We start from the raw sequence: 24,880 nt of genomic DNA, 5'->3' as shown, positions 1-24,880 counted from the left end.
TGTTAAGGACAAAAATACTCCCAGTTAGAGAAAAAAAGGAAATCAAAGTTTTGAGTGTGTGTACAGGAAATAAAATAGTGACTTGTGAATGGAAAATATAAATATGTCTTAGGCAAAGCAGGAGTTTAGCATTTGCGGGTACATCGATTGATGAAGAAGCGGCAACAAAAGGAAAGACTGCCAAAAAGAATAAGAGCAAGAATAGAATAGATCAATCAATCAATCAATCAACCAGTCAATCAATCGATCAATTAAGCAATCAATCATTCAATCAATCATTGAACCAATCAATCATTGTATGCATGAAGTAATAAATACATTGATGAATAAGTGAATGAAAAGAAACATAAATAAAGTAACAAACAGAAGAAAAAATAGAACACAAGCAGTAAGCGAAGCGGAAGTACCCAATCAGGTCCCGCGCGTGAACTATGATTACATCAAAAGCCAACATGTAACTTCAGTATTCTCGACGATAGCGAGAGTTCTTTCTATCGTTTTATTTTCAGTAGTTTACGTCAAAACATTGTGTTTGATTACGTACGATCATAATAAAACAAATTATTTGTTATCATTTTGATATGTCGCAGACAGTCTATAGTGACGTGATTACTGAACATTAATTTTAATCACATTTTAGCGGGAGATGCGAACTGACAAACCTCATCAAGTATAGTTTGATTAGTCACACCAAAAGTATGTGTATAGTCATCGCTGGAATAGTTGTGTGATTATTTTGACTGTTGATATCCGCATCGGCTACCAAAAGACAAATCGTTGCTTCAACAGTGCTCTAAGGAGCACTTCATCTTTAACACGGGAAAACAGACGGGCGCAGTGGCCTCGTGAATAAGACGCCGGCCTCCTATTCGGAAGGTCGTGGGTTGAAATCCCGGCCGCACCTGGTGGGTTAAGGGTGGACATTTTTGTTTCCCCACATGCGTGTTTATATACACAATCGAACACCCCGGCCGACCTGAAGTCTCAGTGTCCAGTCATACGTCTCCGTCATCCGCACTTCACAGTGACCAACTTGGAACTTGTCCAGCTTGTTAACGCTCGGTTTAATATGTATCACTGAAACACAAGCGAATGATAAGGTATCAAACATTGTTCCTATCTCCCAGGTCAACTTGCGTGCACACCTGCCTTATCCTCCTTCGTGTCATGTACTGACGTGCACGCGCAAGACCAATTAAGTGCACACGGAAATGATCCTGTAACGAGTCAATGTCAGAGTTTGGTGGGTTATAGAAACACGAAAATACCCAGCATGCTTCCCCCGAAAGCGGCGTATGGCTGCCTGAACGGTGGGGTAAAAACGGTCATACACGGAAAAGTCGTGGGAGTTTTAGCCCATGAACGAAGAGAAAGAAGAAGAAGAAGAAGAAGAAGACGGTGAACACTGTCAGAGAAACATAATTATGCGCAGAGATCGCACACGGTCAAGCCTCGCGTATAAAACATGTAAATAATGTATGGACATCAAGACTCGTTTTGACTTAGGTCATGACATGGATCATGTCAGGCCGTTTCAACCTCTCAGCAGTAACCTCTACTGACTTGGTCGTGAAGCAGACGGCCCGGGTCGTGAATGTATGCGCCTCCCGCCCTAAAGAGTGTTCACAAAGGGAAATAAGGCAGAAGGCCGAGCAAAGGCACGAAAAGGCCACAGTAATATAATTAACTTCCGCAGGTGGACAGAGTAAGTATCAACAAGAAAAAAGGGTTGATCAGAGATCAACAGGGCCAAAACATGTTGTAGAACATGGGGGGGGGGGGGGGAGGGGGGATTAGTTGTGTGTGCGACTTTGAAAACGTAGAATGGAACTCCGCATAAAAGAACGTTCCAACGTAAAATCAAACTAACTCCTTTATACCGTATTTTGCCATGTTTAGGCACGGTCATGAAAGGGGTTCCAATGGTGCAGCCATAGTCGTATTTTTAGAGTATGCACAAACACACGCCTCATCCCCTAGATCATTGGTGACCTGAAGAAAGCAGTTAGAGCTGGGTTCAAGGCCATGCCTATTCAGGAAAGCTTCCGCGCCATTGACAATTTCGGAGGTGTAATTTGATAACACCTCAGTTTTGGAGAAAAGGTAAATGTCCGACCATTTTACCTATAGACTCGAAACTTTGTAGAATGGTCGTGGACGAACTAAAGTTCATGCACAACAGCTATCAAAATATTTGTTAAATTCAAATGACTGAAAAAATAACCCCTTCGTTGTAAAGTTTCACTTGCGTAATATGCGCAAATTTAATCAATGATATGAACGCATTCATCCATGGGAAATGTCCTGATCCTGCCTGCAATTGCTGTATTGAAGGCATTGATTGTCTAATGTTGATTAATGTATACTATGTCATTTGAATTACCCCAATCCACTCATATACAGAAAAATGAACGACTGAAACGGGAATCAAAGGTGGGAGCAGCAATGCAACTTCAATCACGGTATCATCAGTGGAAGAAAAGTGACTAAAAAGGAGGAAGCACCAATCCACACATAATCACAGTAACATGTAACACAAGGTGACTCGGATGAAGCAGCCACCCAACTAATGTATTATGACAATGAGCAATCTGCACATAACATAAAACCATCAAAGCGATGTTCCTTAAAATAAAATGGTATCCAGGTCACTTGGGTTCAGTTATGTCATAGCATAAAACAGCTCACTGCTCCCATGAATTGTTCTGAGCCTTGCAATGATAAGTAAAGCAATGAGAGCAGATCTGATGCAGTGCACTGTCAATCATTGGCCGGCTGAAATATACTGCAATCTTGATGCAAATTACCATGTAATTTTCTTGGTGATATGGTCATCACTGCAGGCAGTAAAAGATCACCCAACGTTTTGCAATGAAGAACAATGAAGTTATTAGTCGAACAAAAAATAAACAGACGAATAAAGATTGAAAATTGTCAAATGCAATGGGGCTGGATCTCCCTGTTGAAGAACTTTGAGCAAAAGACCACAAATGAGCTAACAAAGAATACTGTACGAAAGTACGAAATGTTACATGCACTGCAAGATCTCCCTGTTGAGAAAATTTGAGTAAAAGATACCCATTTTATTGCAAAGAAGACATACAGAGTAACATGTATATGAACAGAGTGCGAAGAATTCAAACAAAGAAGACCCGACATTTTTAAAATTATGTCAAATGCAGAGTGGCGGAAAATGTGTTTCGTGAGGAACTTACAGCACACACAAACACAACTATTTGCAAAGTGTAAAAACAACACGAAGAGAGTGAGAAGAACGAGTAACAATTAAAAACATTGCAAGAAATAACAAAATGTCATATGCAGTGACGATTCTGCTGCGGAACTTTTAGTTTTAGTAACAAGTTACGAAGTTCCTGTAAATAGTTAACACGGTGTTCAAACAACATGAACAAAATGAGAAAAAGAGCAAAATAAATGCAATGGTGACAGTTCTTCGCGTACAGAAATGTTCAGTGTGTCGGTGACCAAAACAAGGAATTCTTGTGAAACCTAGACATATTGCATAACACCAGCGGCGGAGCACGCAAGAATAATGGTTCGATATGAAGACTCGACAGAGTAAACCCTATCATTATCTCCAGAGCGCTTCCAGTAGAGGCTGCCCGCGCTCGTTCACTGATACAAAAAGGTACCAAGTGTCGGTGTCTAACTGTCCCTCTCAGCGGGAGAGTTGCTTTGTCATAACCCCCTCCACTTCTGTTGTTTCAATGCCGGGGTGAGGTCAACGGTCAATCACAGCCCACCCCAGTCGCGAGACACTCAGCTGGTCGTGGGCTTTGCTTTGCTTAATCCGAATGTTGTACTCCGATGTAAGTAGACATAGAGTGGCACAGTGGTGCGTAATCCCAACGGGCCCTTTGACGCACATAATGGAATTGTAATGGGATATTTTCATATCTACGCCGATGGTGCAAGGCGCACTAGTAAAACAAATCATGAACTTGATGTCTGTCCCTATTCTCCTGTTGACTGTTTTTGGAAAGAAAAACAAGTACACTAAGACGTGATTAGCCATTCAGCTGATCGAGTGCACTGAATAATATAATGTCCGGTTCTCACTATCCTTACATAGAAATAAGAGAGAGAGAGAGAGAGAGAGAGAGAGAGAGAGAGAGAGAGAGAGAGAGAGAGAGAGAGAGAGAGAGAGAGACAGACAGACAGACAGACAGAGACAGACAGAGAGAAAGAGAGAGAGAGGGACAGACAGACAGACAGACAGACACAGAAAGAGAGAGAGATAGACTGAGACAGAGACAGAGAGAGAGAGAGGGAGAGACTGAAAGAGACAGACAGACAGACAGACAGACAGAAGGAGAGAGAGAGAGAGAGAGACAGAGAGAGAGATAAAGAGAGAGAAAGAGAGAGACTGAGACAGAGAGAGAGACAGAGAGAGAAAGAGAGAGAGAGAAAGAGACAGACAGACAAACAGAAGGAGAGAGACAGAGAGAGTAACAGAAATAGAGAGAGAGGCAGAAAAAAGAGAGATAGAGAGAGAGACACTGAGATAGACAGACAGACAAGTAGACCGACAGATAGACAGGAGGAGAGACAGACAGAGAAAAAAATAGAATAGAACAGTTTCGGTACAATGGCGCCCTATGTTATGCATATTGTGTAAAAACAAAATGTAAAATTTTAAAAACTTCAAGAGGCAACTGGTTGCAAACGCTATTCAAAAACTCGGCAAAACTAGGCGATAGAAAAACATTGTATGTACTTTTTGGACTGTGCATGCCCAGCTGGGGATGAGGGAAAACTGACCGTTCCAACTGATGGCAATGACGCCGAATGGTGTGCATAGTATGTAAAGGAAGGCGACTGGATGCAGACAGAAATCAAAAACTTGGCAAAACTGGGAAAAAATAGTATAGAACAGTTTCTTTGGTACAATCTTGGTAGTTTGTAAGACTTGTGACGCATATCGATTACAACTTGAAAGATGATACACTTGTGACGCGTGCCGGCGTGCAGATTACAACTTGTGAAATCATGGGCTTGCCCTAGAAAAAAACTAATTAGACCTTTAAAAGTCTGTCAACTGACAATTGCACTCCAGAATGATTTAACCAAAATAGCAGACCCAAAAAATTTCCATCAGAATACTCGCCGAGAGCGGACCTTGAATCCGGGACCTCGATGTTCGCAGCGCAGCGTCTAAACCGTTAGGCCGCGCAGACTTCAAGATTCAGTGGCAATAAAATTATAAAAATATAAGAAAACTTTCATTTTAATCTACATTTACATGGAAATTTGTCGTTTGGCACCACATCGCATTTCATGAAGCGCCCTAGAATAGCACAAATACACGGTTAAACCTGCCGACATTAGCGCATGCGTAAACGCCTGCCGTGAGCCTCATGAGCTCCCAGCTAACCATACATGAGAGCAATCGTATGTCACCAAACACTGCAACTGTGTAAGTGCAAGAAAATTCAACAGAAATCAAGAAAGTAATTGAAAACTGTCAGATTAATGATGCATACACTGTATAGTGTATCCAGGGTGAAGAACTTTCACTTTCACTGTTTCAGCAAAAGACCACAAGTAAGGTAACACTTGCAGTATTAAAAAACAAAGAATTAACTTTCAGTGTGAAGTTTGAAGATCTCCCTGTTAGAAAATTTGGAGGAAAAGATATACAGTAACAACAGGGTGAGAGCAAGAAAACAGAACACAAAATGACGACTTCGAACTAGTATATGTAATGACAGACGTACATGCTAACATAATATAGGCCTACACACAAAAGAATACAAACCATTTTCAGTCTGCGCAGTTCCTTGTCTTTTCTCAGCTCGAGTTAGCGTCGGGTCAACGTTTTCTCTTCCAATCAACTTGTACGCATGCGCCGAATGTCATGACATTTGTCTACATGTGAAAGTTTGTGTTGACTATACGACGCCGCATCAAGTTTAATATTAGACTTCTCTGGAGCAAAAACGCAAATCGCACAAGAATAAACATACGTTCATAGAAACATCTTGTTCTGAACGAGCCTTGCCTTACAACATGATCAATAGTTGGCAGACAACCATAATATTTATAGAGACGTAATTTCATTGCAGAACAGTATTTTGGAAGGAGGTACTTACGTTCTGCCCTTGACAGATCAGCGGTCACGTACATGACTGCGAGGTGTGTTTTTTTGGTAAGGGAGGGTGGGGGGATGGGGGGATGGGGATGGGGCTGCATGAAGTCTGTGTGTGTGTGTGTGTGTATGTGTGTATGTGTGTGTGTGTCTGTGTGTGTATGTGTGTGTTTTAAATTCATAGATTACAAGCGTAAGCTTGAAGTCACAAAAAGAGGGGAGGCAACTCGGTCGTGTAAGTCAGTGATGTCGCTCAGTTGCCCAGTATCATGAGTATGCATTTTGAACAAGTGTGAACAAGCGCAGAACACACGCTCTAAAAATTATTATTAAAAACTAATTCGACCTTAAAAAATGTGTCAACTGACACTTGCACTCCAGAAGGATTTCACAAAAATAGGAGACCAAGAAAAATGTAATCTAATATACTCGCCGCAAGCGGAGCCTGAACCCCGGCGCATCGCCTAAACCGTTAGGCCACCAAACCTTCGCTCATGACAGGCAATAAATTATAAAAATATAAAAACTGGTTGAATTTTATTTACATGGACATTTTGTCGGTTGTCACCCATCGCATTTTATAAAGCGCCCTTGAATAGCACAAATACACGATCATAAAGCATTATCATGTCCGGGGATCCAAAAAAAAAAGAAGGCCGACATAAGCGCATGCGCAAACGCCTGCCGACACCCATAAGCTTTCAGCTATACATACATGTGAGCCAACGCCAGCGTAGGCTCATGGCCCTAGAATAACAGACAACCCAAAGGCCGTTAATTCTGCACCTCACGTTCGCGCAGGCTTGCTGGGAAGGGGAGGTTACAAGGTAAAAAGGTCGTGTCTATTAAGAGTACATATGTACTATACGATACCGATACATGCATAGCCTGGTGGTGACCTTACGATTTATTTTGTTCCGCTGATATGTTGAAGTCACCAAGACAAATGTCTACTTTGGTGCCGTGTCGTCTACCTCTCCGAACTTCTTAAAATGTACAACTGAACCAACCCGAACCCTCCTCTCAGCGCCGTTCATTCTATGTTTCTGCATGCCCCTCCCATCTGGAACAACATCCCACAAACTATCCGTCGTTCAAATCTGCCCTCAAAACCTATCTCTTCCAACAGCACCTTTAGTCATTCTTTCTTCTCGAACCATCAGTCGTTGTTTGTGTGTGTAAGTGATCTGAAGCTTTTTGTTTGAACGTGCATTTCTTTTTGTACAGCCTTGTAAGTCAGTGCTTTGTGACATATGCATATCTATATGTATGTGTCAGGTGAGAGTTTTTAAGGATAGTCTTTATAGTATTGGTATCCAAACACTGTATTTTAGTGTGTGTGTGTGTGTGTGTGTGTGTGTGTGTGTGTGTGTGTGTGTGTCTGTGTGTGTGTGTGCGTGTGTGTGTGTGTGTGTGTGTGTGTGTGTAAGCACGCTGTTGCTATTGTACATGACCGTTGTGTGGATAGTCATTGCTACGTGCAAAGTGTGCCCATTCAATCATACAAACAAAACAACAAACACACGAAAAACAAACAAGCAAACAAACAAACAAATAAACGAATAAGAAAGGTAAGTACATGCAGTGACCTTTTATAGTTATAGACAGAACAAAATATTCGCTGAAACTTTCGACCTATCAGACAACACGCGTTGCTCTTTTTGAGGGTTTGGCATCAGATTAATACAAATCATAGCTGTAGACGGTCATAGACTACGATACTTCGTTAATTCGCTCGGGAATCAAAAGAAAAATTTCTGTTTGTTGCATATTCAGACAATAAAGTTTTATTGAATTGAATTGAACTGAATTAAATTGATTACTCCGGCCACGCACTTTGAATAGGAACTCATGAAAAAAACAAATCATACAGTTTGTTCCAAATTATCAAAAACTTTACTCAAAGTTGTACAATGCAACAACAGAATGTTTCAGTTATTTTATGGAAGAAGAATACAGTCGAACCTGCCCTGGAGACCACCTGTCCATACAGACCACCTGCCAATTAAGACCACCCCAAAGGATCCCCGACGGTTGTTACGACTATATACAATCACCTGTCTAAAGAGACCACCTGTCTAAAGAGACCACCTGTCTAAAGAGACCACTTGTTCTCAGTCCCTTGGGTGGTCTCTTAAGACAGACAGGTTCGACTGTACTTTGCTCGTGTGAACCTCATGAGAAAATAATTTGTTTTGTTTCTTTTAGTTTAGGATTGAACCATGAACCGGGAAAGCTCCAAAATGTAAAAAAAAATCAAAATCAAAAATCAAAAAAAAAATCTGTAAAATACCGAACATTTCTAGTTAACGAAATCCCTAATAATGATATTCTTCTATTATATCTCGTTCTGCTAAAAGACTCGCATGCACACGATCTGTATTCACTGAATTCACGCTGCAACGTGTTTTGTGAAAAATCACCAGGCAGTTAGTTAAAATTAATATTAAAAGTCCTACGGTTTTGAGCCATTAAGGACTTGAGTGTTTGTCCGCTTTCAAAAAGAGGAAAGAAAGAAACAAAAAATAAGGAGAGGAGGGCAGGGGGTGGGGTTGAGTTGATAATGCTCTGTGGAATTTGTTAAAATGAAAAGTAGTTAAGATGTTTCTTGGTAAGAATTATAAGTCTGTATTCTATATCTTGAATAACGGGTTTGTAATATTATTTTTTTTTATTTCAAATCGAGTTAAAAAGTGGAACCTTTCAGGATCACCAATAAAACCAAATAGATGAGCAAGTAAGAGGAACACGAACAATAAATCTCAAAACTTTTTACAAATAAAAGGATTAAGATGTAAGCCACGAAGGCCGTGGTAATAAAAACAATATGTACAGTTTGGCGACTAGTGGGCCTTGGGTGAGGATATGTTGTCTAGAAGGTAGTCGCTGGAATCAGGAGGGATGGCGGGAGCCACTCGACCTCAAACTGAAACACGCTGATGTGATAATCTGGGCTTAGTTATACCCACAGCCCCATGTCCGAGTCCCTGACCAGTCGGCACAGCAGCAAGCTGTGTGACCAGCCTAGAGAACTGCTACTGCGCAGATAATCCTGGGGACTCAGACCATGGAGCTGCATATGGTCATATAAGGTTTTAAAGGTAATTCTATTTGTAGCGCATGGAGCGAAAATGTGTTGAAATGAATAGGGTTCTCCACAATGGCAGGACTTGTTAAAGATATGGAAGCGGCAGCCGCCGGCACGGAGGCGTCTGAAGATAGTGAGGAGGTTTGTTGGGAGATCGGGGTGTAGATCGTTCATATCAATGGGTTGATAGGACAGAGATGTTACGTACTGACTTCGAATGAGTTTACGGATTTTACTGTAGAACTCGGTTACTGAGTAGCCGATGTTAGTGTTAGCTGGGCTAGATTCTGCCGCTTCTTTGGCAGCGACATCCGCCAGTTCATTTCCCCGGACCCCTACGTGAGAGGGGACCCAGAGAAATGATACGGATGTGCCGGATGAGATTAACTGGTGACATATAAAGAGGATTTCTCTTTGTAGCTCTGCCCGATTTGATGTGTTTCGATGCAGAGCTTGTAATGAAGAGCGCGAGTCAGAGCAGAAAACTACCGCACGCGGTGTGACTGGGAGGTCATTTATAAAAGTGCATGCCATGAGCAAGGCAAATAGCTCGGCTGAGAATATGGAGATGTCTTTATTAAGAGTATATTTCCTTGAGATTTTGAGATCTGGGATCACAAAGGCGCAGCCAACGCTGCCGTCTGCAAATTTGGATCCGTCAGTAAAGACTTTTAAATGCTCCGAGAATTTGTAGTTTAGGGTTTCTTTTGTAACAGTAGCTAGGTAGACGGGGTTATCTTTTTTGGTAGTATTATCTTCACTGTCGTATATGATAGTAGGGGTTTCCTCAAGCCAAGGCGGGTAGGAGGGCGGGGGGACCCTGGCCAGCTCACTGACCTTCACCCCGCTATCGGCTAGAATGCGGTTTACTGTGTCGGATAAGGGTAGCGTTTTGGCCAAGAGTTGAGTGCTATGTTTGGTGTTGGCCTCATAATTTTGGTGCTGAGGAAAAAAGTCAGTCAGGACCTCGCAGGCAGAGTTCTCTACCGCGTGGGCTCTGACAGCATACTGAGCTGAACGGAGTTTTATCTCATCCACAAGGGGCAGCCACCCACACTCGCTGTAGACTCGACTCTTACTCGCTTGTTGGGAGAGTCCCAGAGCTATTTTGAGCGCCCTGCACTCTATAATAGCCAGTTTTTTCATGAGCGCCGGGCGCGTCGCGAAATAAGCTTCGCACCCGTAAAGGAGGCGGGAGCGAATTAATGCCCGCACTACCTCTGTGACACACTTACGCCCTCTGGCCCAGGATTGGGACGCCAGGTAGCGTATGATATAGAGATCCTTGTTGGCCTTATTGATCAGATGTTCGATATGACTGGTCCAGTTAAGTCGGGTATCGATGATAACGCCGAGGAACTTAACTTCTGAGCTCGGTTTGATAATATCACAACCTATCTTTATACTGCAGTTCCTGTACAGTTGTCTACGGGAGACAACAAGAAAGACTGTTTTATTTGAGGCTAGTTGGAAGCCGTTGGTGTACATATATTGACAGAGGTTGTCGATTTTAGTTTGGTAAGAAGATAAGTCAACAGTGTTGGTAACTCTGTTATGGCGTGGTCTATTAGTGTCTATTAAGGCGAGGTCGTCCGCATACAGAAGTACACTGGCACCGTCAACCTTAACAGAAGTAATGTCATAGAGCATGATGCTGAATAAGTTTGGCGCGATGATACTGCCCTGGGGAACCCCCATGTCCAGCGCATGGGTTTCGGACACCGAAGAGCCCACCCGGACAGACATCTTGCGATTGCTGATGAAGTTTTTGATGAATTGGTACATGTGGCCAGAGACACCGATTCTGCCGAGTTTTAGGAGTAGGCGAGCATGCCAGACGCTGTCGTACGCAGATTTAATATCAAAGAAGGTTCCAAGAAGAGAATTATTACTATGTGCCAAGGTCTTTTTGATTTTTTCAGTGACGTGCACAATGTGGTCCGCACACGAACGACCTTGCCTAAAACCTGCCTGGCATGTAGGAATGATATTGTGTTTATTGAGGTGGAACTCCAGCCTCTGGTTCACCACACGCTCAAAGATCTTGCTGAGGTGGGGGGTTAGTGATATGGGGCGGTACACTTGTCATATACACTGGCGGACTCGGATAGGGTACGGTGTTAGAAATACAGGCATGCCTATCCCGCGAATGTTTCTTGACCGCTGTCCACCTTGTTGTAACACTAGAGCGAAGAAGACAGCACACAGCCATTGTCTACAGACATCATTAATTTTATAATCAACACTGGCAAGTCGGTAGGCCTACTGTATCATTAAGGCGGTAGGGGTCGAAAACCAGTGCGATACTGCATTTTTTAGTGAAAGCTTGGCCATTTGTCAGCAATTTGTTTATCCATTGGACGGCACTATTAGCGTCAGAAATCTCTTGTAGGTGACATGTGGTAGTCGTATTTTTGGCATACCACAAGGTGACGCGGCCGTTTTGTTTGAGTATAAAAAAAACAAGTCGCGTAAGGCGAAAATACAATATTTAGTCAAGTAGCTGTCGAACTCACAGAATGAAACTGAACGCAATGCCATTTTTCAGCAAGACCGTATACTCGTAGCATCGTCAGTCCACCGCTCATGGCAAAGGCAGTGAAATTGACAAGAAGAGCGGGGTAGTAGTTGCGCTAAGAAGGATAGCACGCTTTTCTGTACCTCTCTTTGTTTTAACTTTCTGAGCGTGTTTTTAATCCAAACATATCATATCTATATGTTTTTGGAATCAGGAACCGACAAGGAATAAGATGAAAGTGTTTTTAAATTGATTTGGACAATTTAATTTTGATAATAATTTTTATATATTTAATTTTCAGAGCTTGTTTTTAATCCGAATATAACATATTTATATGTTTTTGGAATCAGCAAATGATGGAGAATAAGATAAACGTAAATTTGGATCGTTTTATAAATTTTTATTTTTTTTTACAATTTTCAGATTTTTAATGACCAAAGTCATTCATTAATTTTTAAGCCACCAAGCTGAAATGCAATACCGAAGTCCGGGCTTCGTCGAAGATTACTTGACCAAAATTTCAACCAATTTGGTTGAAAAATGAGGGCGTGACAGTGCCGCCTCAACTTTCACGAAAAGCCGGATATGACGTCATCAAAGACATTTATCAAAAAAATGAAAAAAACGTTCGGGGATTTCATACCCAGAAACTCTCATGTCAAATTTCATAAAGATCGGTCCAGTAGTTTAGTCTGAATCGCTCTACACACACACACACACAGACACACAGACACACACACACACGCACATACACCACGACCCTCGTTTCGATTCCCCCTCGATGTTAAAATATTTAGTCAAAACTTGACTAAATATAAACAAGTCGCGTAAGGCGAAAATACAATATTTAGTCAAGTAGCTGTCGAACTCACAGAATGAAACGCAATGCCATTTTACTCGTAGCATCGTCAGGCCACCGCTCATGGCAAAGGCAGTGAAATTGACAAGAAGAGCGGGGTAGTAGTTGCGCTAAGAAGGATAGCACGCTTTTCTGTACCTCTCTTTGTTTTAACTCTCTGAGCGTGTTTTTAATCGAAACATATCCGTTTTTGGAATCAGGAACCGACAAGGAATAAGATGAAAGTGTTTTTAAATTGATTTGGACAATTTAATTTTGATAAATTTTTTTATATATTTAATTTTCAGAGCTTGTTTTTAATCCGAATATAACATATTTATATGTTTTTGGAATCAGCAAATGATGGAGAATAAGATAAACGTAAATTTGGATCGTTTTATAAATTTTTATTTTTTTTTACAATTTTCAGATTTTTAATGACGAAAGTCATCAATTAATTTTTAAGCCACCAAGCTGAAATGCAATACCGAACCCCGGGCTTCGTCGAAGATTACTTGACCAAAATTTCAACCAATTTGGTTGAAAAATGAGGGCGTGACAGTGCCGCCTCAACTTTCACGAAAAGCCGGATATGACGTCATCAAAGACATTTATCGAAAAAATGAAAAAAACGTTCGGGGATTTCATACCCAGGAACTCTCATGTCAAATTTCATAAAGATCGGTCCAGTAGTTTAGTCTGAATCGCTCTACACACACACACAGACAGACACACACACACACACACACACACACACATACACCACGACCCTCGTTTCGATTCCCCCCTCTACGTTAACATATTTAGTCAAAACTTGACTAAATATAAAAACAAGTCGCGTAAGGCGAAAATACAATCGATCAATCAATGACGCTTATATCGCGCATATTCCGTGGGTACAGTTCTAGGCGCTCTGCAGTGATGCCGTGTAAGATGAAATTGTATACGGCCAGTAGATTGCAGCCATTTCGGCGCATATTTACCTTTCACAATACAATATTTAGTCAAGTAGCTGTCGAACTCACAGAATGAAACTGAACGCAATGCCATTTTTCAGCAAGACCGTATACTCGTAGCATCGTCAGTCCACCGCTCATGGCAAAGGCAGTGAAATTGACAAGAAGAGCGGGGTAGTAGTTGCGCTAAGAAGGATAGCACGCTTTTCTGTGCCTCTCTTTGTTTTAACTTTCTGAGCGTGTTTTTAATCCAAACATATCATATCTATATGTTTTTGGAATCAGGAACCGACAAGGAATAAGATGAAAGTGTTTTTAAATTGATTTCGACAATTTAATTTTGATAATAGTTTTTATATATTTAATTTTCAGAGCTTGTTTTTAATCCAAATATAACATATTTATATGTTTTTGGAATCAGAAAATGATGGAGAATAAGATGAACGTAAATTTGGATCGTTTTATAATTTTTTTTTTTTTTACAATTTTCAGATTTTTAATGACCAAAGTCATTAATTAATTTTTAAGCCACCAAGCTGAAATGCAATACCGAAGTCCGGGCTTCGTCGAAGATTACTTGACCAAACTTTCAACCAATTTGGTTGAAAAATGAGGGCGTGACAGTGCCGCCTCAACTTTCACGAAAAGCCGGATATGACGTCATCAAAGACATTTATCAAAAAAATGAAAAAAACGTTCGGGGATTTCATACCCAGGAACTCTCATGTCAAATTTCATAAAGATCGGTCCAGTAGTTTAGTCTGAATCGCTCTACACACACACACAGACAGACACACACACGCACATACACCACGACCCTCGTTTCGATTCCCCCTCGATGTTAAAATATTTAGTCAAAACTTGACTAAATATAAAAACGGTTGTAACTGAAGAAAACTTCGTGGTCCTCACACGAAAGAGTTGAGCATACTTATGCAATGTAATTTAGCCCACATATGCACATGCCTAATAAGCAGTAGCATTCAAAGCTTCGTGTTCTTCACGCAAACAGTTCTTCTTCTTCTTCTTCTTCTTCTTCTTCTTCTTCTTCTTCTTCTTCTTCTTCTTCTTCTTCTTCGTTCATGGGCTTAGACTCCCACGTTCACTCATGTTTTTAGCACGAGTGGATTTTTACATGTATGACCGTTTTTACCCCGCCATTCAGGCAGCAAACGCCGATTTCGGGGGAGGCATGCTGGGTATTTTCGTGTTTCTATAACCCACCGAACTCTGACATGGATTACAGGATCTTTTCCGAGCGCACTTGGTCTTGTGCCGCTTGCGTGTACACACGACGGGGGTTAAGTCACTAGCAGGTCTGCACATAAGTTGACCTGGGAGATCGGAAAAATCTCCACTCTTAACCCACCAGGCGGCAGCGACCGGGATTCGAACTCACGACCTCCCGATTAGGAGGCCGACGTCTTACCACCACGCCACTGCGCCCACAAACAGTTATGACTTCACTTATTTTCACAAATATTGGGTCATGTCTGGAGGTCATCCAACACTGGAAGTGTGTAAAGTTTCAAAGCTTTAGTTTAGGAAAAAACACGTTAAAGAAATTGATAATTTTCCATTTTAAGTTGTGACCCCAACACATCTACATCCATGCTTCTGACGTTCTGTTGGTGGTCACGAAAAGCAGCGTATCAAAATTTATGTACACGTATAACAGTCAGGCAGTGGTGATCAAGGAAAACAACTCCGTCGCTGGAAGGCGAATCCACTTGATGCGGTTTCTTCCCTTGAATAGTGAAGTTGCTGGCGGACAAGAGACTGATTATCGAATAAAATTATTATCGACGGGCGCAATGGCTTGATGGTAATACGCCGGCTTCCAAATCAGAAGGTCGTGGGTTCGAATCCTGGCCGCGCCTGGTGAGTTAAGGTGAAGATTTTTCCGATCGGGAGATGGTCAACTTATGTGCAGGCCTGCTAGTGCCTTACCCCCCTTCGTCAGTGTGTACACGCAAGCACAAGACCAAGTGCGCTCGGAAAAGATCCTGTAACCCATGTCAGAGTTCGGTGGGTTATAGAAACACGAAAATACCCAGCATGCTTCCTCCGAAAGCGGTGTATGGCTGCCTAAATGGCGGGGTAAAAACGGTCATACACGTAAAAATCCACTCGTGCAAAAACACGAGTGTACGTGGGAGTTTCAGCACAGAAGAAGAAGAATATTAGCAGTCTTGTTAGTTACCACTGACCGGGCTTTCTCATTTCGCCATAAAGGTGAGGAAACGATTATCTTCGACTGCGGTAGGGACCCTGAACACGGATTCTACAAACTGGATTCACAACATGGCTACTTGTCTTTGATTTTGCACACTTTCTCTAAAAAAACAAAAAACAACAACATTGATTTGACATGTTTACTCTGAAAATGTGCTCAACATGAAAGGAAATTGGTCCTATGTTTGCCTGCTTCGCGGAGAACAGCACAACCTGTCTCGGACATCGGGTTAACTGCAGGGGCGGATCACATCAATTTTAGGGAGGGGGGTCAAAATTTCTATTAGGGACAATTCGACGACGCGAAGCGTTTAGTTGAGAGCGCGAAGCGTTCGAACCTCTTAGGGGGTTCCGGGGGCATGCTCCCCCGGACAATGTTGATAAAAACAAGGAAAATGGAACAATCTGTTGCAATCTGAGCCAAGAAACTCCCCTAATACACCTTCCAAAAAGTAAATTTAAGAGGACAAACTGTTTGGATAAAACAAAAGAACAATTTATTGATCTGGTGCAACCTGAGCCAACAAATTACCCAACCCTAAAACAGTCACCTAGAAGACAAAGGCCGGCACCTTGGGGGGTCCGGGGGCATGCCCCCCCCCCCCCCCCCCGCCCACTCCGGGAAAATGTTAATAAAAATCAAGAAAAATGGAGCAATCTGGTGCACTTTGAGCCATCGGTTTTTCTTTATTCTCAATTTTTTTTTTTTTTTTAGGCTAGGGGGTTAAGGACCTCAGTTTCGGCGATGACTGATCCCGTGTTTTCTGTGTTGATCTTTTAATTTCAGGCCGACAGATTGACTAAATGTTTTGATATTGTTTTACGCGACTTGGTAACTCCAACTTAAAAAAACAGAATAATTGTAACATTAAGACGATATTTGACTAAATGTATTGCGGTAGACTGGGTAGATCAGAGGTGTGTGTATGTGTGTGTGTGTGTGTGTGTGTGTGTGTGTGTGTGTGTGTGTGTGTGTGTGTGTGTGTGTGTGTGTGTTGATGTGTGTGTGTGTGCCGTGTGTGTGTGTGTATATGTGATATGTGTGAGTGTGTGTGTGTGTGTGTGTGTATGTGTGTGTGTGTGTGTGTGTGTGTTTGTATGCTCCATTCAACAATGTATTGTTGAAATGTCCTGGGATATTCCCGATACCGAAAACAGACACTTCATATCACACTTTGCGTGATCACAATGTGTTTGAGTAGTAGTCTTGAGAGCGCACAGGCCCCGCCCACTTTGATCCCGACCCGCTCGTGACGAGTGCCTGTGGGGCCAACTGGACTTTTGGGGCCCGTCTCAAATTCTGCAAAGGGGGACAATATATCAGGACCCTCTAAAAATTCAAAGTGGGGGTCCCGGGACCCTCTAGGAGGTTCGTCCGTGGGGAGGCCTGATTATCTGATGTTGTTTTAAATTATTCAGCATAACACACGTTTTCAAAGCATGGTGTGTGTGTATGAAATTAAACCATACGTTTTCATTTCAATGAGTGCATTAACAAATACGTCGTGCTGGGAAGAGACTTTGCAACTGCCAAGGACTTTAGACCGACGTGACTTCACTGAGAAGAATCAGTATTAATCCACTGAGTTGGCAAACATTTTTTTTATCCCTCCGGTGGCTTGATGTGCCAGTGGGTAAATCTCATTAGCCAGTCATAAAAAGAGAGCATAGAATGTCAAAATAGGGGCAGTACAGCGATAAAAGCAGGTTAGGGGAAATAAAAACGGCATCACCTACAACATAGACCATTGGTCTATGCCTATAATAAGGTAAGAACTGTCTTTTGCATGCGCCTGTGATTTTACGTCGAGCCACAATTGGCGGAAAAGCCCGGAGATTCACGACATCAAGGGGGACAACCTTTGTGTTGTCAATCGCCGATAGTGTGTGACGCGGCGAGCACCTTTTCTTTGCTGTTGTCGTCGTCGTCGTAGTCCAATTGTCGACGAAGTGACCCCGATTTTTGGCTCGACAGACCCAAAGGTAAGCTTGTATTCATTTGAACCTATTTTGAGTACATTTTACTCGTCCGGGGGGTCTCAAATCGTCGCAATTTACCAGCTTGTGGTATTATGTTGATGAGAGACCATTTTCAGAAATGCCAGTGCCCACCGAGAGAAGGCATACTGGGAGGATTTTTCACGCATCTAGGCAGTCTTTCATCTACGAGTACGAAGCACGCAGAATGAACCTAAAAGAAAAACAAAATATGTTATCAGAACTTGAGAAGGATCTTTATTTTGTAACACAAATGTTTTGTAAATTATAAGGTTTGAGTGGTTGGTAGATGTCTGGAAATTGGCAGACATTGGTTATTCGGTGCCAACTGCATAAATTATTGATGTTTGAGTCAACAGGCTTCTACGCACTGCGATCACATTCTTCCACAGCAGACTTTTTTTGATACCGTCTATTCTCGCTCACTAGTATTGTATATTACTCATGAAATCACGATGTTTCAAGAGGAAAACCTCTTATTTTCTGTTTTTCCTTGTATAATTTATTAATCATTTCTCTTTGAGCAAACTTATGTTCTGATGCAACACAGGAGTCTAGGATTTAGAATGATCTCAAAGAAATATAATTAATTGTATAGATAAGAAAATTCTGCAATGTTCCTTTGCAGACGGTATATATATATGAATTATAATAATTTGATGCTCATGTATTACATAAGGAAATACATTGAAGTTGTTATTGAAACAGTCTAATGTTGTTGTTCACTCATGTGACTCATTTCTTATGAGAGCGCCGTAGATGTATATATATATATCAACAGATTTATTTGAGATACATTAAGTGTGAGTGAGACTAATAAGAAGAAAGTGTGTGTGTGTGTGTGTGTGTGTGTGTGTGTGTGTGTGTGTGTGTGTGTGTGTGTGTGTGTGTGTGTGTGTGATTTGAAGAATCTTAGACAGCATTTTAGGAAATTAATCATTTTAACAAATCAAGACTGCTCAATGCCAACTTACTGGAAGTACTTGAAAATATGCCATTAGGATCTGATCCTAACCTTCACCGGATCACGCTTTGGACTATACACAGTCCAGAAGATGTGGGTCATGTACGACCTATACTTTCTAAAGAAGGATTCAACGTAACAAGTATGGGTCATACGCGACCCACGCCATCGGGAAAAAGGATACATTTTGTACACCTCTGAGGCAAAGTATGGGTCTTACACGACCCACGCCACCTGAATAAGGTGAAGACTGTTACATTTCTTTTTTAATTCACGATCGACCCACAATATCCGGATTGTGTAGTAAAGAGCACCCTTTCCCTTGGATACATACCACTTCCTGAGCGAAGACTGGATTGTTTTGCTGAATTAACTTTACAGAAGGACACCTTAAAATTATTCTATTAGGCTGGCACATCTGGGAAAAACTGCCCAGCTAAATAAAATGACAACATATCATTGAAACAAAACAAAAATTAGATCAAAACCTTTTAAAAATACACTATTTTGGTTGTTAAAAATACCTGTTCAGTGATGATGTGTAAAATATGTGCTCAGTATGTACTGTGAGTAGCAGCTCAGGCATATGTAACAGAATTTAATTTAATTTTTTTAAATTTGATTAAATAAGCTTTTGGAAAGTAGGTTTTAATCTCATTATTTGTTGAGTTTTCGTATTTTTCACACATACTGTACCATTCATTTTTTCAAGAAGGGATGATGCACATGTATGTGTGTGTGTGTGTGAGTGTATACTGTGTGTCTACTTTGTGTGTGTGTGTTATTAACTGATTGTTCGGATATGTTTGATAATTGCTTGGTTGCTAGTGACTGTGTGTGCATTTGTGTGCATGGCATAAACATGTATGCTTGATGTTAACTGAGGCGGAATAAAAAGAGAAGAGAAATGAGCTCATATAACAATTTTCAGTCACTATCATTTGCAGGCCTGGTCATTTTGAGTGCTAAGCTTAACAAAACAGGCTGCCCTTAATGTAATTTAATGACTTGGTTAAGTGTCAACAATGCTAACCGGTTGGATAGACACACGGCTATGATAGACAGGCAGGGGCGGATCAGTTCATTTTATGGGGGGGGGGGGGGGGGGTTTCCAAAAGTATATTGTGAAGATATGGGTGTGAAGGCGCAGAGCGCCGAGCCGGCTAGCTTGCTAGGGGGGTCCGGGGGCATGCCCCCCTGAAAATTTTGAAAAAAAGGATGCAAAATGGTGCAATCTGGTGCATTCTGAGGATGATCATTACCAGTTTCAGGCAGCAGATTTTGTCACTGATTAATACCCCAAACGACAACAACCCCCAAAAACACACAAATTTTTTTATTTTTTTTGGAACCCCAGAACCCCCCCCCCCCCCCCCCCCCCCTTCCTCGTCCGCCCCTGACAGACACTGGCTTTTATCATTGTGACCCACAGGCCTTTGTAACTGACAACCAGCAAACCCCTGGTGATCAATACATACAGTAGACCCCCCCCCCCCCCCTGTTAATACACCACAAGCCCCCCTCACCCTTTCTGAATTTCAGACTTCCCACCTTGATATTCATACTCTTTGTAAGTGTACCTCCATTTTAAGACTCCCTCCTTTTTCATTCCTAGTTTTTTCAAGGGTTCCACTGTGGATACTGCGGTATTTGCTCCTTGACCCTGTCTGGTCTCTCCAATAGAACTGCGGTCTTGAAGGGGAGGGGGTGTTGGAGATAAAAAAAAAAGAAAAAAGTAGCCACCACAGTCACGAAATGCCACTTTGGTTCTTGGGGGGGGGGGGGGGGGGGATCAGAGAGGGGATTGTGACACATACCCAAGGAAAGAGTGAACGTATACATGTCACGTACTGCATGTAGTGACGGCGGTAATTGATCGGGGGTAGTATAGCGTAGATCAACTTGGAGGCAAAAAGTGTATCGGTCGAGAGGCGCGGGTTGTGAAAGTGATTGGATTTTGACATTTGAAAGTGTTTTTGTTGTATTTAATTTATATATATATATAATACCGTACAACCCCCCCCCCCCCCCCCCGTTTTGAACCTCAACAAAATCTACAAAAAATCATCTCTTGGGAAGGAGTGAAACTGTGAGAGAGTCTTTAAATAGAGGAACATGTGCAGTTAAAAGAAAGCCAGAACAAAGTGAGGTCTTGAGGGGGTGGATGGGGGAGGGGGTGCTTCTCAAAAAGAGGTTCCACTGTATTTGCATAATATCTTTCCCACCTAGTACATGCATAATTGTATATATATATCAAGCTGTGCATCTCGTCTTGTCGTATCAAGTTTTGAACAGCTTATGAACGAGCAGTAATCGAGGCTTGTGTGCCTTCTCCAAATGAAGGCGAGAGCAACAAAACAAACACTTATAGATTCATTGATTGAATGACGCACAAAACTTTTCCCCTTTGAAACTGTTATCGATTAGGTCGGTGTTCGTCTGAGCGTTTGAGTGCAGTCTTTGTGCTATTGTGTTGGCTCAGCGTATTGACATCCCAGCAGCTTTTTGGGCAGCCAGAGGCCAGTTTCACGTAGCAGATTGTCTTTAGAATGAAAGTGAAATGCTAGTTTATGGTAGTGTTTCTCTAGATACAGGGGAGCAGGTAGCGTATTTATGATAGACTAGAGGAATACCCGAAGCCGGGGTGAATTGCGAGACAGAGACAGACAGCGCGCGTGGCGGTTCACCACAATCACCTTTGAAGGCGAAGTCCTCTCAAACGGGATTGAGAATTTTAGAGCTTATAAATTTCTAAGCCCTATATTAACTGTTATGGCTTCTCAAAGGCCAGAACATACAGACAGACACAAGCCGCCAGACCCCATCACAAACAGAACTCTACAATCCACAGGTGTTGCCTCCACACACACACACACACACACACACACACACACACACACCCACACACACACACACACACACACACACACACACACACACACACACACACACACACACACACAGAGAAGCCGTATATATCTATCTATATATATAAATATATAGAGATAGATGACAGTGGATTTTTCGATAAATAGATTCGACCTTAGCACTTTTACAGTGAGGACAACTTTCGGGTACATGCAAGGAAAGCCCACAACTTCTAAGGCGAACAACTCTGCAGAGTCTGCTGTGAAGGGCGACGGTAGTCTCCCAGTCACACTCGACCCCCTTTGAATGAACTTTGTCCCCAAAGTTCCGAACCATGGACCCGCCAAGCTTAGATCCCTCCCAGGTTGGTGGAATGAGAACAGCACCAAAATGATTCAGTGGCCTGAACATTTCATGTCGAATTCCATCCCTGTCGACGACGTCAAATGTAACCGAGTGCCGAAACACCACAATCACCTTTGAAGGCGAAGTCCTCTCAAACGGGATTGAGAATTTTAGAGCTTATTTCTAAGCCCTATATTAACTGTTATGGCTTCTCAAAGGCCTGAACATACAGACAGACAAAAGCCGCCAGACCCCATCACAAACAGAACTCTACAATCCACAGGTGTTGCCTCAACACACACACACACACACACACACACACACACACACACACACACACACACACACACACACACACACACACACACACACACACACACACACAGAGAAGCCGTAGAGATAGATGACAGTGTATTTTTCGCGTGGCTATAAATTGCTTCGACCTTTGCACTTTTACAGTGAGGACAACTTACGGGTGCAAGGAAAGCGTTCTGGACAGTGCAGTGACATTCTAAAAATAGTAACGTAGTAACGGGAATATGGATTGACGCCACATGAAGGAAGGGAGATAAACGCAAAACACTGTGTCTTGAAAAAAGGTTTCATTCTACTCTGGTCTGGGTGGCCGAGTGGTAAACGCACTTGCCTCGGAAGCGAGAGGTTGCGAGTTCGACCCTGGGTCAGGGCGTTAGCAATTTTCTCCCCCCTTTCCTAACCTAGGTGGTGGGTTCAAGTGCTAGTCTTTCGGATGAGACGAAAAACCGAGGCCCCTTCGTGTACACTACATTGGGGTGTGCACGTTAAAGATCCCACGATTGACAAAAGGGTCTTTCCTGGCAAAATTGTATAGGCATAGATAAAAATGTCCACCAAATACCCGTGTGACTTGGAATAAAGGCCGTGAAAGGTGAATGCTCGCCCTAATAGGCTTGAGGTTTGCTGGCCGATGTGAATGCGTGATATATTGTGTAAAAAATTCCATCTCACACGGCAGAAATTAATATGTAAAGCGCATTGAGCATATATATGATTATGCGCTATATCAAATGTCCATTATTATTATTACTCAGTTTGTCGAGGCACAGGGTACATCGATCTCTGAGGAAACATGGTGACTTTTGTCATGTACTGAAAGAAGGGTCTACAGTACTCAGTTTGTCAAATCACAGGGAACATCGATCTCTGAGGAAACATGGTGACTTTTGTCATGTACTGAAAGAAGGGTCTACAGTACTCAGTTTGTCAAAGCACAGGGTACATCGATCTCTGAGGAAACATGGTGACTTTTGTCATGTACTGAAAGAAGGTTCTACAGTACTCAGTTTGTCATAGCAGAGGGCATCATGATCATCGATCGTGGCTTTTGTCATGTCTTGAAAGAAGGTTCCATAGTACGCAGTTTGTCAGGGCACATGGTACATCAAACCGTAATGAGAAAGAAGGTGCCATAGTACGCAGTTTGTCAGGGCACATGGTACATCAAACTGTAATGAGAAAGAAGGTTCCTTAGTACGCAGTTTTTTCAGGGCAGATCGAGGGCATCATGATGATCGATCGTTGAAGAAGCAGGGTGACTTTTGTCGTGTCTTAATCAAACATCCTCGTGTCGTGCTTGTGAATTATTTAGGGCTCACCTCACTCGCACCTTGCTTCCCTCCAACAAGCTGCTTCTCCCCCTAACTTAAGTCGATACAGCTTTACGAGTAGGGCAGTCGAGGGAAAGATCGAGGGAGGGGTGGGGTTGATCTGACTCTGGGTTAAGGAGAAAGGTTTGTTTGCACTTGTGCTTCTCTGCAATTCTGGAACCCCAAGTCGGACCTCTTCTGAAAACAAAAAATAAAGTGTTGATAATAAACACTTGAGGGCATTGTAATGAATTTGAACCCAAAGTGGAACATTGAAATCAAAAACTGAAAGTGTTAAAAACTCTTTAAAGGCAGTATGCTGAACTGTTAAGGCACCACTGCTGACCTAGCCGAACAGTAGTTGTGAGAGACTCAAACAGAGTAACAGTTGACAATGATGTGTGTTACTTGATTGGTTGCCACCTTGTTCTTAATAACGTAGGTCATTTTGCACGCTTGAAGAAAATAAAAACTTTGCGAACCAGTCGAGGCAACAAATCCGAAAGAATTAGACTGTTAGAATGCTGAAATTAAAACTCAATCAAATATTGACGGAATGTACAAAGAAACAAGTCGCGTAAGGCGAAAATACAATATTTAGTCAAGTAGCTGTCGAACTCACAGAATGAAACTGAACGCAACGCAACGCAGCAAGACCGTATACTCGTAGCATCGTCACTCCACCGCCCGTGGCAAAGGCAGTGCACGTGGAATTGACAAGAAGAGCGGGGTATTCGTTGCGCTGAGAAGGATAGCACGCTTTTCTGTACCTCTCTTCGTTTTAACTTTCTGAGCGTGTTTTTAATCCAAACATATCATATCTATATATTTTTGGAATCAGGAACCGACAAGGAATAAGATGAAAGTGTTTTTAAATTGATTTCGAAAAAAAAAATTTTGATAATAATTTTTATATATTTAATTTTCAGAGCTTGTTTTTAATCCGAATATAACATATTTATATGTTTTTGGAATCAGCAAATGATGGAGAATAAGATAAACGTAAATTTGGATCGTTTTATAAATTTTTATTTTTTTTTTACAATTTTCAGATTTTTAATGACCAAAGTCATTAATTAATTTTTAAGCCACCAAGCTCAAATGCAATACCGAACCCCGGGCTTCGTTGAAGAGTACTTGACCAAAATTTCAACCAATTTGGTTGAAAAATGAGGGCGTGACAGTGCCGCCTCAACTTTCACGAAAAGCCGGATATGACGTCATCAAAGACATTTGAGACAGTGACAAAAGGTCAGGTGTCATGTCTACTGTCCCGAATGACACACGATTGCTGACATTTCACCATTGCCAAAAGAATAAACATATAAGAAATAGG

At 41.9% G+C, this 24,880-nt stretch overlaps 1 protein-coding gene across 2 annotated transcripts in view; it reads left to right on the top strand.

Moving 5' to 3' along the window:
• The first annotated feature begins 17,603 nt into the window (after positions 1–17,603).
• LOC138962729 (synaptotagmin-1) overlaps positions 17,604–24,880 on the top strand; it is a 56,498-nt gene continuing 49,221 nt past the window's right edge. For both annotated transcript variants that reach the window (XM_070334665.1, XM_070334662.1), the window contains exon 1: positions 17,604–17,727. The gene's annotated coding sequence lies outside the window, so the exon portion shown is untranslated. The remainder of the gene's footprint in view (positions 17,728–24,880) is intronic.

This window comes from Littorina saxatilis, linkage group LG3 (genome assembly GCF_037325665.1).
Source record: "Littorina saxatilis isolate snail1 linkage group LG3, US_GU_Lsax_2.0, whole genome shotgun sequence".
NCBI lineage: Eukaryota > Metazoa > Mollusca > Gastropoda > Littorinimorpha > Littorinidae > Littorina > Littorina saxatilis.
Note: the sequence above shows the minus strand (reverse complement) of the source record. Positions and strands in the feature narration are given on the sequence as shown.